Source organism: Pseudorca crassidens, chromosome 3 (assembly GCF_039906515.1).
Source record: "Pseudorca crassidens isolate mPseCra1 chromosome 3, mPseCra1.hap1, whole genome shotgun sequence".
Classification (NCBI taxonomy): Eukaryota; Metazoa; Chordata; class Mammalia; order Artiodactyla; family Delphinidae; genus Pseudorca; species Pseudorca crassidens.
The window spans coordinates 77,622,853-77,637,592 of NC_090298.1; positions in this window are offsets into that span (position 1 = coordinate 77,622,853).

Consider the following 14,740-nt stretch of genomic DNA (forward strand, 5'->3'; position numbering starts at 1 on the left):
AACGAGATGTTTAAAAAGTTTGATCCCATTTCTGATCCCAGGGAGCAGGTTGAGAGGTAAGATTTCACTCAGTAGCTCCAAAGCACAATCAGATGAGTATAGCCTAAATGTTTCCAATTCTGAAAATCAAGACAGGGAGAAAATTTGGGCGTGAGAAGTAACACTGCATTAAACAGGTAGTGACAGGAGTCAAAGAGTCATGTGATGGAAGGCACCAACTTATTTGTATGAGTTTGCATTTCTTTAAATCTTATTTTATGTAGTTTAAAAACTATTTTATATTGTTTACAATAAGCAATGCTAATGAGTAGCTTCCTATTTATATTGTTAGTTTAGTAAAACTTCTTTTATACAAAAAGAAAAACTGACTCAATTGTGTGCTAAATATTCTGAGAAACTTATCTGGGGAAAGCCAGCTGGAATACATGACATAATCCAGACTCTATTGTGTCCCCTAGTGGCAACAACACAAATTGCAGGCATAGTGATCCTGCCCAGGAAGAATTAACCAGCCTTGCAGATCCAAACCTACTGAGTGACAGTAAATGGCAAATTATGGCAGGGATTGATTGGAAACCACTTTAGATCAAGAATGGAGCATACTATATTGTCATTACTTATTCCTATATTTCCCACTGTGTGATAAATTTTGTAAGAGCAGGAACTGTATTTGACTTAAAGTTACATCTCTAGAGCCTATCAGTATATGATGCATAGTTGGTATTTGAGAAAAGTTAAATAAATGAGACACTGGTGTGAGGAGTAAGGAGAGAAGCAGAAAAAGAGAAATAGGAGGACCTCAGAATTGAACTGTATTTATTTCCCAAATTTGCCTAGAATCCTCTTTGGCTTTTCCCATGAGCCCAGATGTTTAACTCCATCTAGAAGGGCTTATTAAGTACTAAAAAGAGTCTTAATTTTAGTTTTCAAAGTATTGATTTGTCTCTCTATTGACAACATGTTTCATAACAACGTTAGTAATTTGATTGGTAGTTTCTTTGTAGTCTTAGAACTAAGAATTCAGGGCAAAGATGTGAGATTTCAGACCAAAATATATTTTCCATCACCTAAAATACACCAAATAGAGTAAGACTATTGTCTCCAGAGAATTCTCAGCATGCAGGCCTGTCCATTTTATAGAGAGCAGGTAATGAAGTGCTTTTATGAAAGTGCCTATTTAACTCATCTGAATTAGGTGGGAACAACAAACAGAAGAGTTTTAACCACAGAGATAAAGTAACCATCTGAGCTGCAAAGCCAAGAATGAGTCCAAGTTAATGGGCACATATTAGGAAAGGCTTAGGAGAGCCCATTAGAAGAGGCACTGCAAAAATACAAAATGGGGTCTTAAAAAGGATCCTCTGCGTATGAATTAAGGATTAGTGTTTTGAAAATATGATAGCACATAGAAAAATAGCATTAGGAACTGAAAAAGCCATTTTCTAATGCAGCCATTCTCACCCAGAGTGCAAAAGATGCCTTTCAGCTGGAGTGGCTTTTGCCATTGCCTAGTTCCAGGGAGCTGCAGCACTGGCAGGCAGCTTCACATGGCTCCTTCCCTGCAGGAATGCCAACAAGGAGAAGCTTCCAGACCCTGTCTGCACAGGAGACCAGAAAGCTCAGGTTCCTTAAGGTCTAAATAAGGAGATTCATTCTAAGATTCCTCCTTAGTCAATCCTTGATGACTCCAGAGATGGTAGCCCTGTTGGTTTCATTATGTTATTTAAAGGAACATATTAAAAATATTAATAGGACCCCATGACTAACTATATGTATTGTAACACAGGATAAAGTTGGTTTTACACACCTTTTGTCTATTTTATATACTACTAGCCAGACTCCTTAGGTCCTCCTAGAATTTCAGTGAACAATTCTAGCCATCGAAGAAACATTTTTTCTAAAAGTACTAGTTTTCAGTGACTAGCATATAAAAATAAAAACAGTTTGACCATCACCTCTCGGCAAAGGTACAACATTTTTAGACGGTAAATAAACAGAAGGTTGTTTTAAGGTGCAGTAAACCTGAGCAAGGAAAAGTAGTCTGGAGATGAATGTAAGAGCAGGAGGGAGGGTAGAAAGGGAGAAGAAATCTGGGTGGTAATTCTACAATCCTGTGACTCCACCGTGGTATGTGTTCCAGTGACGTCTGCAACAACTGGCGAAATCTCAGGGCCCCTTGTCCCCTCAACTGACTGAACTGTTAAAAGGATTCCCAGGTGATTTGTACACCCACTGAAGTTTGAGAGCTTGGCTCCAGCGGTCCTGAGAGGCTGGGTTCTGAGTAGTAAATCTACAGTTGCTAGGGCTTCTCAAACTTTGGTATGCATGAGAAACACCTGGGGAAATTGTTAAAAAGGCAAGTTCAGGGCCCAGATCAAACAGGTTGTGATTCCGTAGGTTTGTGTGGTGCTTAGCAAAGCTGTCTTTCTAACACATTTCCCAGGGGTTTTGGCACAGATGGTCATTGGAGCACTCTTTAAGAAATCTCTGCCACTGATATGAAGATCTGACAAAGGAAGACTATGCTTACTAAATCTATTGAAGCAGTAGGCCCTTGAAAACTTCCTGTCTGGAAATAGTAATGGAATTCCTTGTCTGAGACATGATAACTGGTTGTACGACCCCAAGCGCTCAGCTTCCTAGCTTTATCTGTGTCCTTTATCCGTGTCACATTGAGCTCTTTGCTCTTTGCTTCTAAAAGTCTGTGTGCTTCAACACCTTAGTCTTTGCTGTGCTCTTTGCACAGGTTTCAGAGTCTGAAAGGCTGTGTTTGGATTTTAGCTTAAGGCACGTGCTAATTTGTTGACCTTGGGCAAGTGATCACAGTCTCTGACACTCAGGTTCCTCATGTGTAAAATGGGTACTGTAGTACCTGTATTATTGGAGTTATTCAACAATTACAAGAGAAATGGCCTGTGTAAAATTTGCAGCACAGTGCGTAGCATTTAGCAGACCTCAGTGTTTGATCACAACTACTGTTTGTGTTACTTTTTTTTTTTTTTTTTTTGAGTCTGGAGAGCTCCCTTTTTTCTTCCAAAACTTGCTTGTAGCATTTCTTCAAGAGCTCCCTTTACTTCCACCTTGAATTACTCACGAATCCACATTCTCATAGTATTAAACATTTCTCTCTTTGTGTTCCTTTTTGTCATGTGTTATTAGTTTGTTCTCTGTCTTTTCACTGAACTGTGAGCTCAACAAGACAGGCAGACAACAACGAAAACAAACTCTGTCTTACCCCTCTGTAGTTTTAGCACCTTGCACATAGTAATATTTAAGGCAAGGTGTTTGTTTATGTGCTACACACTGTTCTAAGCACTTTTAATGGATGAACTCATTTAATCCTCAGAACAAGCCTATGATGTAGATGCTGCTATTATCTCCATTTTGTGAATGAGAAACTGAAACACAGGGGGCTTAAGTAACTTGTCCAAGGTCACACTGCTAAGCGGTAGACCTGTAATTTGAACCTGGGCAGTCTGGTTCCAGAATTCAAAATTTAGCAGATCCTAAATGAATGCTTGTTGAACTGCATTACACTGTGAATACATCAACTTTAGGTGAGGGCTTTCCTCTTCAGAAAATGGTGTTCTGAAGATGAAAAAGGAGCAGGTCAAATCGTTGCTCAGTTTTCTGATGTATCTTATTAACTTGAAACAATATCAAAACAAATCATAGATATAAAACGGTTACTGGGTTCCTTCTGAAAGGAAACTTCAAATCTGTTATGAATGTGATGGTAAGTATTCAGATTATTTCAAAGAGCAAGATTTTGTCTAGCAGCAGGAATAAATAAAGACTTCCTGACATTGAGGTTTCTTTTTTTAGCTTTATTGAAATATAACTTACATATAATAAACTTGCTCATTTAAGTGTACAGTTTGATGAATTTTGGCAATTATATGTAGCTGCAAAACCTCCACACAATCAAGATACAGAAAAATTCCATCACCCTAGAAAGGACCCTTGTGCCCCTTTGTAGTTGATCCTTTCCTCTGACTCTTGGGTCCAGGCAACCATGGATCTACTTTCCGTCACTATAGTTTTACCTCTTCCAGAATGTCATATAAATGGGATCAAATAATATGGTAGTCTGTTGTATCTGGATAGTTTTGCTTAGCCTAAAGCTTTTGAGATTTATCTGTGTTTTTATTTTCATCAGTAGTTTTTCTTTCTTATGGATATGTAGTGTTTCATATTATAGATATACCATGATTTATTTTTCCATTCACTAGTTGATGAACATTTGTGTTGTTTCCAGTTTTTGGTTATGATGAATAATGCTGCTGTGAACATTCATGTGTGGAAATATGCTTTCACTTCTCTTGGGTAAACATGTAGGAGTGGATGTGCTGGGTCATATGATAAATCTATGTTTAACTTTATAACATACTGCCATACTGTTTTCCAAGTGGCTATACTCTTTTGTATCCCTCCAGCAATGTACTACAGTTCTGGCTGATTCTGTCTTTGACAATATTTGATATTGTCAGTCTCATTAACTTTAGCTATTCTAGTGGCTGTTTAGTGGTAGCCCATTGTGGTTTTAACTTGCATTTTCTTGATGACTAATGATGTTGAACATGTTTTCTTGGCCTGTTTTCCATTTGAATATCTTCTTCTGTAATTGTCTATTCAAATCTTTTGTTCATTTAAAAAATTGGATTATCTTTTTCTTATTGATTTATATTTATGTTCTGTAAAGAAAATATACTCAATATAACCTTTTGTCAAATGCCTGGTTTGCAACTATCTTCTCACAATCCGTGGCTTGCATTTTCACTTTCCTAATTGTGTCTTTTGAAGAGCAAACATTTACAATTTTGATTAATTTCATTTTATCCATTTTTTTTCTATTTTGCACTAGTTGTGTCTTGTTTAAAAAATCTTTTCATGGGCTTCCCTGGTGGTGCAGTGGTTGAGAGTCCACCTGCCGATGCAGGGGACACGGGTTCGTGCCCCGGTCCGGGAAGATCCCACATGCTGTGGAGCAGCTGGGCCCGTGAGCCATGGCCGCTGAGCCTGCACGTCCGGAGCCTGTGCTCTGCAACGGGAGAGGCCACAACAGTGAGAGGCCCGTGTACCACAAAAAAAAAAAAAATCTCTTCTTAACTCAGTGACACAAGGATTTTCTTCTAGAAGTCTAATAGTTTTTACATTTAGGTCTACCATCATTTCAAATTAATTTTGAGTTTGACATAGGGATTGAAATCCTTTCAATAGAAATACTTTCACTAGAGTCTCCTCTTCTTGCTGATATGCCAAATAGCTCATTCTGTAACCATGTCAGGTTAAGATGGCCAGGTAGAAACTAGTATAAGAGAACGTGTGGGTGTGAGACTCAGGGAAACCTTTTAAAGCTGGTAGCTGTTCAATTTTCAAGTCCCACAATACATGGTATTGTTTGAATTAGGCCTGTGACTTTTTGTGTGGTGTGTAGAAAAAACGAGAGGGAAATATCTCACAGTAGATATAGTGTTCAAGTAATTTTTTGAAATCTTTAAACTTTGGGTGGATAGATATGTTTGAATCAAAGTTAACTAGCTAGAATAAGGTTGACTGTACTTATGACTCCAAGTTTTGTTGAATTTTCTAAGTATTAGGCCAAGTGATATTGTTTTGCTTGGTTTTTCCTTTTTCTCCCATTTCCAGGAAGCACAAAGTTCTTATTTGAAGAGAGCACTTTTCTTCTTGCTGCAAACCTGTTTGAAACAGGGAAGGACCAGTCTCAGGAAAACTTTTCAGCCTGATGTCTTTTTTCCTAGCCTGCCTTTTGCCCATAACCACTCCCATACACTCTGTTCCCAAGACAGTCTGAAGTTTCAAAATGCCAACAAAAAATTCTCTGTGTTCAGGTTGTTTTGGATTGTTAATTATTGGTGGCAATGGGTGAGTGTTCAGCACCTTGGAACTTTTGCAAAAGAAACTTAATAAGGATATGTCTGCTGTAGTTGGAAAAGTATTTGATGAACAGCTGACCTTTCAAATGTTTACATGAGTTGAATCTCTGAACTGGTAATGTTAGGAAGGTCCAAGTTCTAATTCAGACTCAGACACTGAATCCCTTTGTAGAGAAAGCTTTTAAATATCTTCAGTTTTCTCATTTGTTTTTTTTAAAAAAAAGGCTGACTTCGCTCACCCGTTAATTGGTTAATGTTTGTGAATGTTTTGAGAGGATGAAAAGCACTTTCTCAGAGCAGTGCCCTATCGTTCTCTCTCATGATTGTGGTTTGTCATCCACCTGAAGTAAGTGGGTAAGTCATGTACCAAGTTTGCATTGTAGAAAGGAAATGATTCTACAGATCCTTAACCACGGGATGAAAAAATACATTTCTTTCACGTGGAGTTGGTGAATAAAGCTTCCACTGTTCTGAGGGAAAAATGCCAAAGGAAGCCTGCTTGTGTGGATTAGTTCACTTATGAATACTTTTAAAAATATTTACATAAATCTCTACTGACTAACCAGTTCTCTGAGCACATTCCATAAAAATTTCTTTTCAAGCAATTTCTTTTAGAAATTCGTACATATTTTTTTTTCTTTTTTTTCTTTTTTTTTGCGGTACGCGGGCCTCTCACTGTTGTGGCCTCTCTCGTTGCGGAGCACAGGCTCCAGACGTGCAGGCTCAGCGGCCATGGCACGAACCCGTGTCCCCTGCATCGGCAGGCAGACTCTCAACCACTGCGCCACCAGGGAAACCCCATACATATATATTTTTTGTTCCTTGTGTCTTGCACGAGGGCTGGTGTTCACGGTGCTCGATGGACTTAAAGAAGCCATTCCATGCAGCTATAAGAACTGGGGAGATGGGCTGAGGAAGAAAGCTGGAGTTGAGAAATTCAGAAGGACCTCCTTTCTATTGTGGCTTTTCCCCCCTGAGGTCCTATTTCAGAATTTTTTTTTCTTAGATTCAGTTGCTTCATTGCTCGAGTTCCTCTTTCAGATGACCTGTGTTCCTCCTACTCGCCCCAGTCAACATGGCTGTCTTCCCCTAAAGCTATTCCACAATGCTCTCTCTGTGGTTCTGGACATTATCCAAGGAGCAGCAAGTCAGGGTACTTCCAAATTTCCACTGAACATATCACTTTGAGATTCTTCTAAAAGCATTGATCATTTTGGTTGCAGCTGGAGTATGAAGGGAATTCTTAGGGAATCCATGTCTTTACCATAGTAGTCATCTGGCTGCCATGAAGGGAAGAAAGGATTGTGTTGTTATTTTTGGAAACAGGAAAAAGAAATCCGGGCATCTGCTCATCTCTGTTGAGGTCTGACCACAGGTTGAAGGAATGGAGAATAGAGGTCACATTTAGGTTTTTATTTGACCTATAGGGTGTTCAAAAACTGAAAAGCAAAAGAGAACAAAAAAAACAAACAAAAACAGAAACCTCAAAAACCCAAACTGAAATTCCCAGCATTTAAAAATCTAGAGATTTCAAATAAAAATCTGAAACCTCAGCTTCCTTTGAAAAATCGGAAAGACTGGTATCTCTGGATCTGCGTTCTGACATGGCAATGTTGACTAGATTGAAGCATCGGCTGCCCCTTTGAGATGTCTAAAGCTTCGTATTACCAACTTGTCCCCTGAAGATATGATCTGTAAGGTTTTACATAGTCAGATTAAAGGTCCAAATATATTACTTTAAACCATTCTTTTCACTCTCTCTAGATAGTTCTTTTCCTCTGAACAGGAAATAGACATGAGAAAGTATGTTAAGAGAATGTATGACTAGCATGTTTTCGCATGTCTGTTTCCTATTCAAAGAGCAGGAGTTACCTAGAAAGAGTGAAAAAAATGATTTAAAATGATATATTTAGACCTTTATTCAGTTGTTTATAGTCAGCAATTCACAAGGTTATCCCATAATTCAAATTCAAGTATACTGATTTAAATATACATCCTTTGATTCTTATGAGGGGGAGGTATACATGTGTTATGTATTATTTGTCTTAAAAAATTACATTTGTTTTCAAAATTGTTTATCTAGACATTTAGGGCCTTTTAAGCAAAAACCTTTGTGTGACCACTTGACAGCTAAATAAATTAATCTCCGCTGTAGTCTGTTGAGTACCAGGATTATATTCATAACTGGAAAGAGTGAAACAGCAATTGGACACCGTTAATACCTTTTTACTGAAAAGTATGTGCCAATTTATGAGACCACTTTTATTCTGAACTATCTTTTGTCTTTAATTCTGCTTTTATCCATCAGACATAAATTGCCTCCCAGACTAGGCTTCCTGGTGTTCATTCTTCCTTCCTAATAGTATCCTGATTTCCTTTCGGACTGTTGTCTCTTTCCCATATAATGCAGTCTTGGGAGTCTGGGTCTGATGGTGGTCAATCATCTTCGACCCCCCACTACAGAAGCCCTTGGTTCTTTGTCTCCACTGCTGGATATGTGTCAAGAAATGGGCATGTGACTGAAGCTTGGAAAGCTGAAGTCGCCTGGTTATTTGAATCTCGAGCGGAGCGGTACAAAGTCAAAAGCAACAGTTAAAGCTCACGCACTCCGGGGGTATCGCTCTGATGGTCAGGTAGTTCCTAGCCTTGTTCCTGTCCAGTTCCCAAGTCTGCTTGTCCACGCTCCATGTCAATTTCAGGAGATTCCCCAATATTTTGTTTAATTTTCTGTTCATTCTTTCTTTTTTTGGTTGAGTGGTTTTCTCTTGCATATAATCGGGAAGCTCTAACTGATGTATCCTGTCTCGCCATTTCCCCTGCTACTGCCCTAGTCCATTCCCCACCATCTCTTGCCTGGAATACCGAAAAAGCCTCCTCACCAATTAAAGCAGATGTATGTATCTCCTTTATATGTATCTGCTAAAACATTTATAAGTCAAATCAAGTCACTCCTCTACTCAAAACCTTCCAATGGTTGCCCAGTTCACTCTGAGTTAAGGCCAAAATGTTTAATGGAATACAAGCTTCACAAGGGCATATAATGTTCACTTCTGTATCTCCACTACATAGAATAATCCTTAGCACATTAATTTGTTGAATAAATGATATGCCCCTTGGGGGAGCAATCATGTTTTATTTGACTTGAATCCTTAGTATGTAGCACAGTGCATGGCACAGAATAGGCACATAGTAAATATTCGTTTTTGTTGTTGAGCCTAGCTGCTTTAGCTGTTAAAAAGGACAGAGTCATCAGGAGCTAATCCTTTCATGGTTTCACTCTTGTTGATAAGTGGTTTGTAAAAATCATAGGGACTAACTCCACCTAGTATTCAGCTTATATTCATTTTGGTGAAAAACAAAACAAAACAAAAAAATGGCAACCTGATCAGGATGGAACTTGCTTAAAGAAAGGCTCAGATTCGTTTTAGCAAGTTTACATAGTCTGCATTTTGGAGGTGAAGTTCTGAGGTTGAATCAGGCCAGGAAATACAGTTGATCATCCTACGGCAAATTTCATTTGCGAGTTCAATGGAAGTGTAAGTGGAATGGGATCATGTTATTAGTTCTCTTAGAGGCACAGATTTCCAAGATAGGAAAATGAGTGTGTGCTTGCCTGGTTAGGCAAACATGGGCTGTCAATGCAGTGTTCCCAGGGATACTCCTTGGAGGGAAAGAAAGGACTTAAGAAGGGACTGTTCTAAGATGTTTGATCCCTCCATTCTCTTCTCCACACTCCCCACTCCCCAGCACACACCAGTTAAACCAAATGGTTTTAGTATTGTGACAAAAAGATAAATATAATTTGAATCTAAATTTAGTCCATTCTTTCAGTCAGAATATTTGTTTTCTTCCTTTTGCAATTAAGCATTCTAATTTTCTTTTCCCACTGCAGAATTGTGTCTTTTTAGGTTAGCAGGGCTTCAAACGGTATTAATCATAATTTCTAAGTATTTAAGCTGTTTCAGTGATTGAAGAGAACTTCTATGATTATAGGATACTGTTGAGTAATGGGTCCTTTAAAAATCTCATTGGTCAGTTTCAATTTAGTTAGGAAGAAATCACAAAAGCAAAAATATAAGTTTTGAGAAACTACCCTTTTTAGCTTCAGACAAACACTAGGTTGTATTTTTCTTGTCAGAATTAGAGGAAAGGTTTTGCTGCAAACTTGGGAGAATACTGCTTAATAACTTCCTTGTAACATGATGAGAACTTTTTCTTCCTGAATTTCAGCAATTTTGAAATGCTGAGACGCTTTCATTTTTCCTTTTTAATTCGACTCTGGAACCCAGAGTTCTTCCTTGGATTGTGAATTCCCAAACCCCAAGAGCATTTTGAATTTCTAAATTTCTTTTTTAAAAAAGTAATAAAATGGTACTGGCAATGTTTAGGTTAGATAAATCGCAGTTAAGGTCAAATCCACCTTGTTTGAAACCTGCTATTCAAATCAAAACCACCTGGGGCCAGGGGTGGTTCTGTTCTACCCACGTATCTGAGGCAATAAGAATGGAGCCTCCTTAATGGGGGGTAGAGAGCTGACTCTCAGACTTCATCTCCACATACCAATTGAAGAAGTGAGATCACTATACAAACCTTGAAGCAAGAGCTTACTGGATTTTTTTGGGGGGTGGGCGGGAGGGGAGCAGTTTGTTTTTTGTTTTAGTCAAGCTTGCACACTTATAGAAGTGGAATTTGCTATGTGGGTTTTTAATGGATATTCAGATGGCAGCATCAGTTTTCCATTTTAATTTTGTGTCTACTTCAATAAATGTTCTTGTACATGTGAGGTCAAATAAAGTAACTATCCAGACGGTGTTATCATTTTCATTATTTATAAGATAATGTACATTTGTTGTCAGTGGTACAGTTGTACGTTCTAGATGGCAGGGGCCGTTCTTATTAATTTTTTCATCCTCAGAGCCTAGCACAATGCCCAGCACATAGTAAGTGCTCTATACCTGCTTAATGTGAATTAGCTGAGCTAATGGAGCGGTTTGTTACTATAATCTAGCTTTTTGACCTATAGAAATGACATCTGTTATCTTGTCGATATATTCTATTCTCCTTATTACGCCATTTAGAAGTTGTTAGGATATATATATTAGGCTTATAATAATAGATCCTTGAATTTAAATAACTTTATAAGAAACACTCATATTCATTATTTTAGCATGTTCTTACCACATCTCTATGAAGTCAGGAGGCAGAGAAGCCTACAAGTTAAGAGATTGTTCATCATTCTTTATTCTGACCCTTAGGCCCATTCTCTATTTTTTTTACTAACTGTATGGTGGGCATAATGAACACATTATTAATTTCTAATAAAAGAATTTCCTCCTAAAGGCTTGCTGATTTATACTGTTAAAATAATGATGGGGAATTCAGAAATCAAACTTCTGACACCTTTACATTGTTGGCATGAGTTTAAGGTTTTATTTTAAGTAGCTATTTCCAAATTGAAGTTCAGCATGATGGAAAAACCAACTCTGGGCTATCTTGAGGATTGTTTACTTGGTGGATTAGTTAGACAGTTGTTGGTTTATTCCAAGTTTGCGTTCTCACTGGGGATCCCTGAAGGTTGATATGTGCTCACAGATTACAAAATAGTTTTAATAGCAAATTCAACATAATGGAAATAGCTTCTGCCTTATTCGGCTAATGCACCTATTTAACTCCCCAATGGGGAGAATTGAGAGATGATTTTGTGAGTTCTTATACATTAAAAATCTTATTTAAGGTTTTCAAACATTAAAAAATGACCTGTCTTTTCTTAAAATTGTTTGCTTATTTTCCCCCCTGTGCTTTGCCTATTTCACGGTCTTCTTTATTCTCTTCTCTTCAGAGTACGAACGCTTGTGGTTCTATTCAGCTGCCTCCTCTTTCCTTGAATAATTTTTCTAGTTGGTTCTTTCAATAAGACAGGCAATATTTATTTGGTTGGTTGGTTGATTTCTCAGAATTTTAGATCTGGAAAAGTACTAAGTTTCTCCCCAAAATGTAATCATCCTGATCATCAAGGTTGTCCTTATGTGTGCTCAGACCAAACTCTCCCCATTTCCTAAAAGTTTTTGTTAAGATAGAGCTAATTAGTGCCATCAAAATTTTTATTCTTTTTCCTTTTTAATACCCTTTAATTTTAAATATCTTAAAATGTATACCCAACTACATGGTTGACTCAGATTTAACTGTAAGTCATTATAACTTTCAATGCCTGGTACCTTTATAGGAGGAGTGTTGTACATGGTTATTTGCTTTTGTTTTGTTTTTGTTTGTATTTGCGGTACGCGGGCCTCTCACTGTTGTGGCCTCTCCCGTTGCGGAGCACAGGCTCCAGACGCGCAGGCTCAGCGGCCATGGCTCACGGGCCCAGCCGCTCCGCGGCATGTGGGATCTTCCCGGACCGGGGCACGAACCCGTGTACCCTGCATCGGCAGGCGGACTCTCAATCACTGCGCTACCAGGGAAGCCCCATGGTTATTTGCTTAATGAGCAAATTGATCGTAGTTCATACCTGTATTTCTTTTTTAAAAATATTTATTTATTTATTTATTTATTTTTGGCTGCATTGGGTCTTTGTTGCTGCACGTGGGCTTTCTCTAGTTGCGGTGAGCTGGGGCTACTCTTTGTTGCGGTGCACGGGGCTTCTCGTTGCAGTGGCTTCTCTTGTTGCGGAGCACAGGCTCTAGGCGTGCGGACTTCAGTAGTTGTGGCATGCAGGCTCAGTAGTTGTGGCTTGCGGGCTCTAGAGCGCAGGCTCAATAGTTGTGGCACACGGGCTTAGTTGCTCCAAGGCATGTGAGATCTTCCTGTACCAGGGCTCAAACCCGTGTCCCCTGCATTGGCAGGCGGATTGTTAACCACTGCACCACCAGGGAAGTCCCATATCTATATTTCTTAATTGCAACAATAAACACTTTCAACATTGATCTCATATAAATGTTAGATAAGTTATAAGATTGGTAAGAAAACAATGCAAATTGTTTCACAGAACTGAGGGTTACAGCAGCTATTAATGTGTAATAATCTGTACTGAAGATGTCAGTAAAGTTATCTCAATCTCATTTTATTTTATGTCCTATCACCTTGTTTACCCTGTCCTTTGATGTTTGAATAGGACATCAATTCACTTTGATGACTAGTCTTACATAGTTATTGTCTTTTCCCCCTTGATTAAATTTTTAAAAGACTGTCCCTATTCTTAGAATAAAATGTCACAGTGGGGGCAAAGATGTGACAGTTTATGTGCATTGCAACTGTCCATATCTTACCAAATCAGGCTCTGATTCTATGCAGATTATTCTGAGCCTGTTATTTAACTAAGAGGATTTTGCAGCCTTTAAGAGTAAAGCAATCTATTCTCCAAAGCTGATGATAGGCTTTTGCTCAGCATTTTACATGGTATCTAAAGTGCCCTTAAATTTAAAGAGTGAACTTCTGGGTTGCTAGCCCAGTGATTAAGGACTTTATAAATGTCGTATTTTATGGATAGATATGAATAATTGTAGTTTCTTATTTACAGTGACCTCAATGATTTCCCTCAGTGGTGGGGCAGGCATCTAAAGGTTATCTCTTTAAAGTTCAAAGCTAATTTAGATGGTGAGATACTGGATCACTTGTGTGAGTCGAGTTTTCATCTGATGTGGAGCTTTCTGAGAGAGTTTTGGTATTAGAATGCCTACCCTTGACTCCTCGCTCTGCCATTTGCAAGCTGTGTGGAAGTGCTAGCAAAAGATTTGACTTTTGTATCTGTTTCCTTACTGGCAAAAAGGTAATAATAATAGTACTTCCCTCATAAAGTTGTTATGAGCTTGTCATTAGCTTAAAGTGCTCAGTTAGCACTCAATAAAGTTCAGATATTATTCTTATTCTCTTTCTATGAGGTATCTTTTCTTTTTTTTTTTCTTTGGCATTGGCGTGACTTTGCCAGGAATTACCTGACCTTGAGGACTAACTATTTCAATATCTACTCCTGAGGATTCCCCCTTTCTTCCCCTTCTCCTCTTTCCTCCTTTCCATACTGGCAGTGATATGGAATACAATTTTCCTAATTCGTTTCCCCTTCCTTTCTCAGAGTTTTGATATTACTTCCTAAGAGAAAACAGTTTAACAACCATGATGAAGTGATAAAGCTCAAATTCTACAGAGTTCTTACAGTAATGTCTCTGGTATGATACTTGCCTCCCTTACAGAAATATCTCCATTCATTTAAACTATTTAATGACAAAAGTACCTGCTTTCTCCTTTCTCCATGAATACCCTCTTCCAGAAAGATCAGTACAGAGGGTGGTGGGCTTGTTTGATGAGGTGATATCCACTATAGATTTCTGCTTTATGTAGGAATAGTACCTTGGGGGAATTCTTTGCAAACCCAGCACAAAGTCTATTATATTATTAATTTCTCAAATTCAAAAAGTGCTTTTTGTTGCTTGGTATGGGATTTCTGATTTTATAAAAAAAATATGTCACTGCAGTTTGGTGGGGAGTCTGTATTGAGAAAGTCTGTGAAATTTATCTTTTGTAAGGATACTGTTGAAGATGTTTTTCATTCTTTTTTGTCCTCTTTTGAAAGACTCTTGGAAAAAATTCCTGTCTTGTTTTAGTGTCAACTAATTATTGATTTATTTGTTCTATCTTAGGAATCATACTGTATAAAACCGATGAAGCTCATCTTTTCTGACATTTTGCCTTTTTAAAATTAACCTCATCTTTTTTACTCTTTCTTTTTGTGTTTAAATTTTGATTTAGTGACTGTATTTTAAATATCTTTGTAAGCTACCTTAAAGGTTTCCTGAAACCAAGCTACTGTATATAAGCTGTCATGTTTGTAGGAATTCAAATTATGGTAT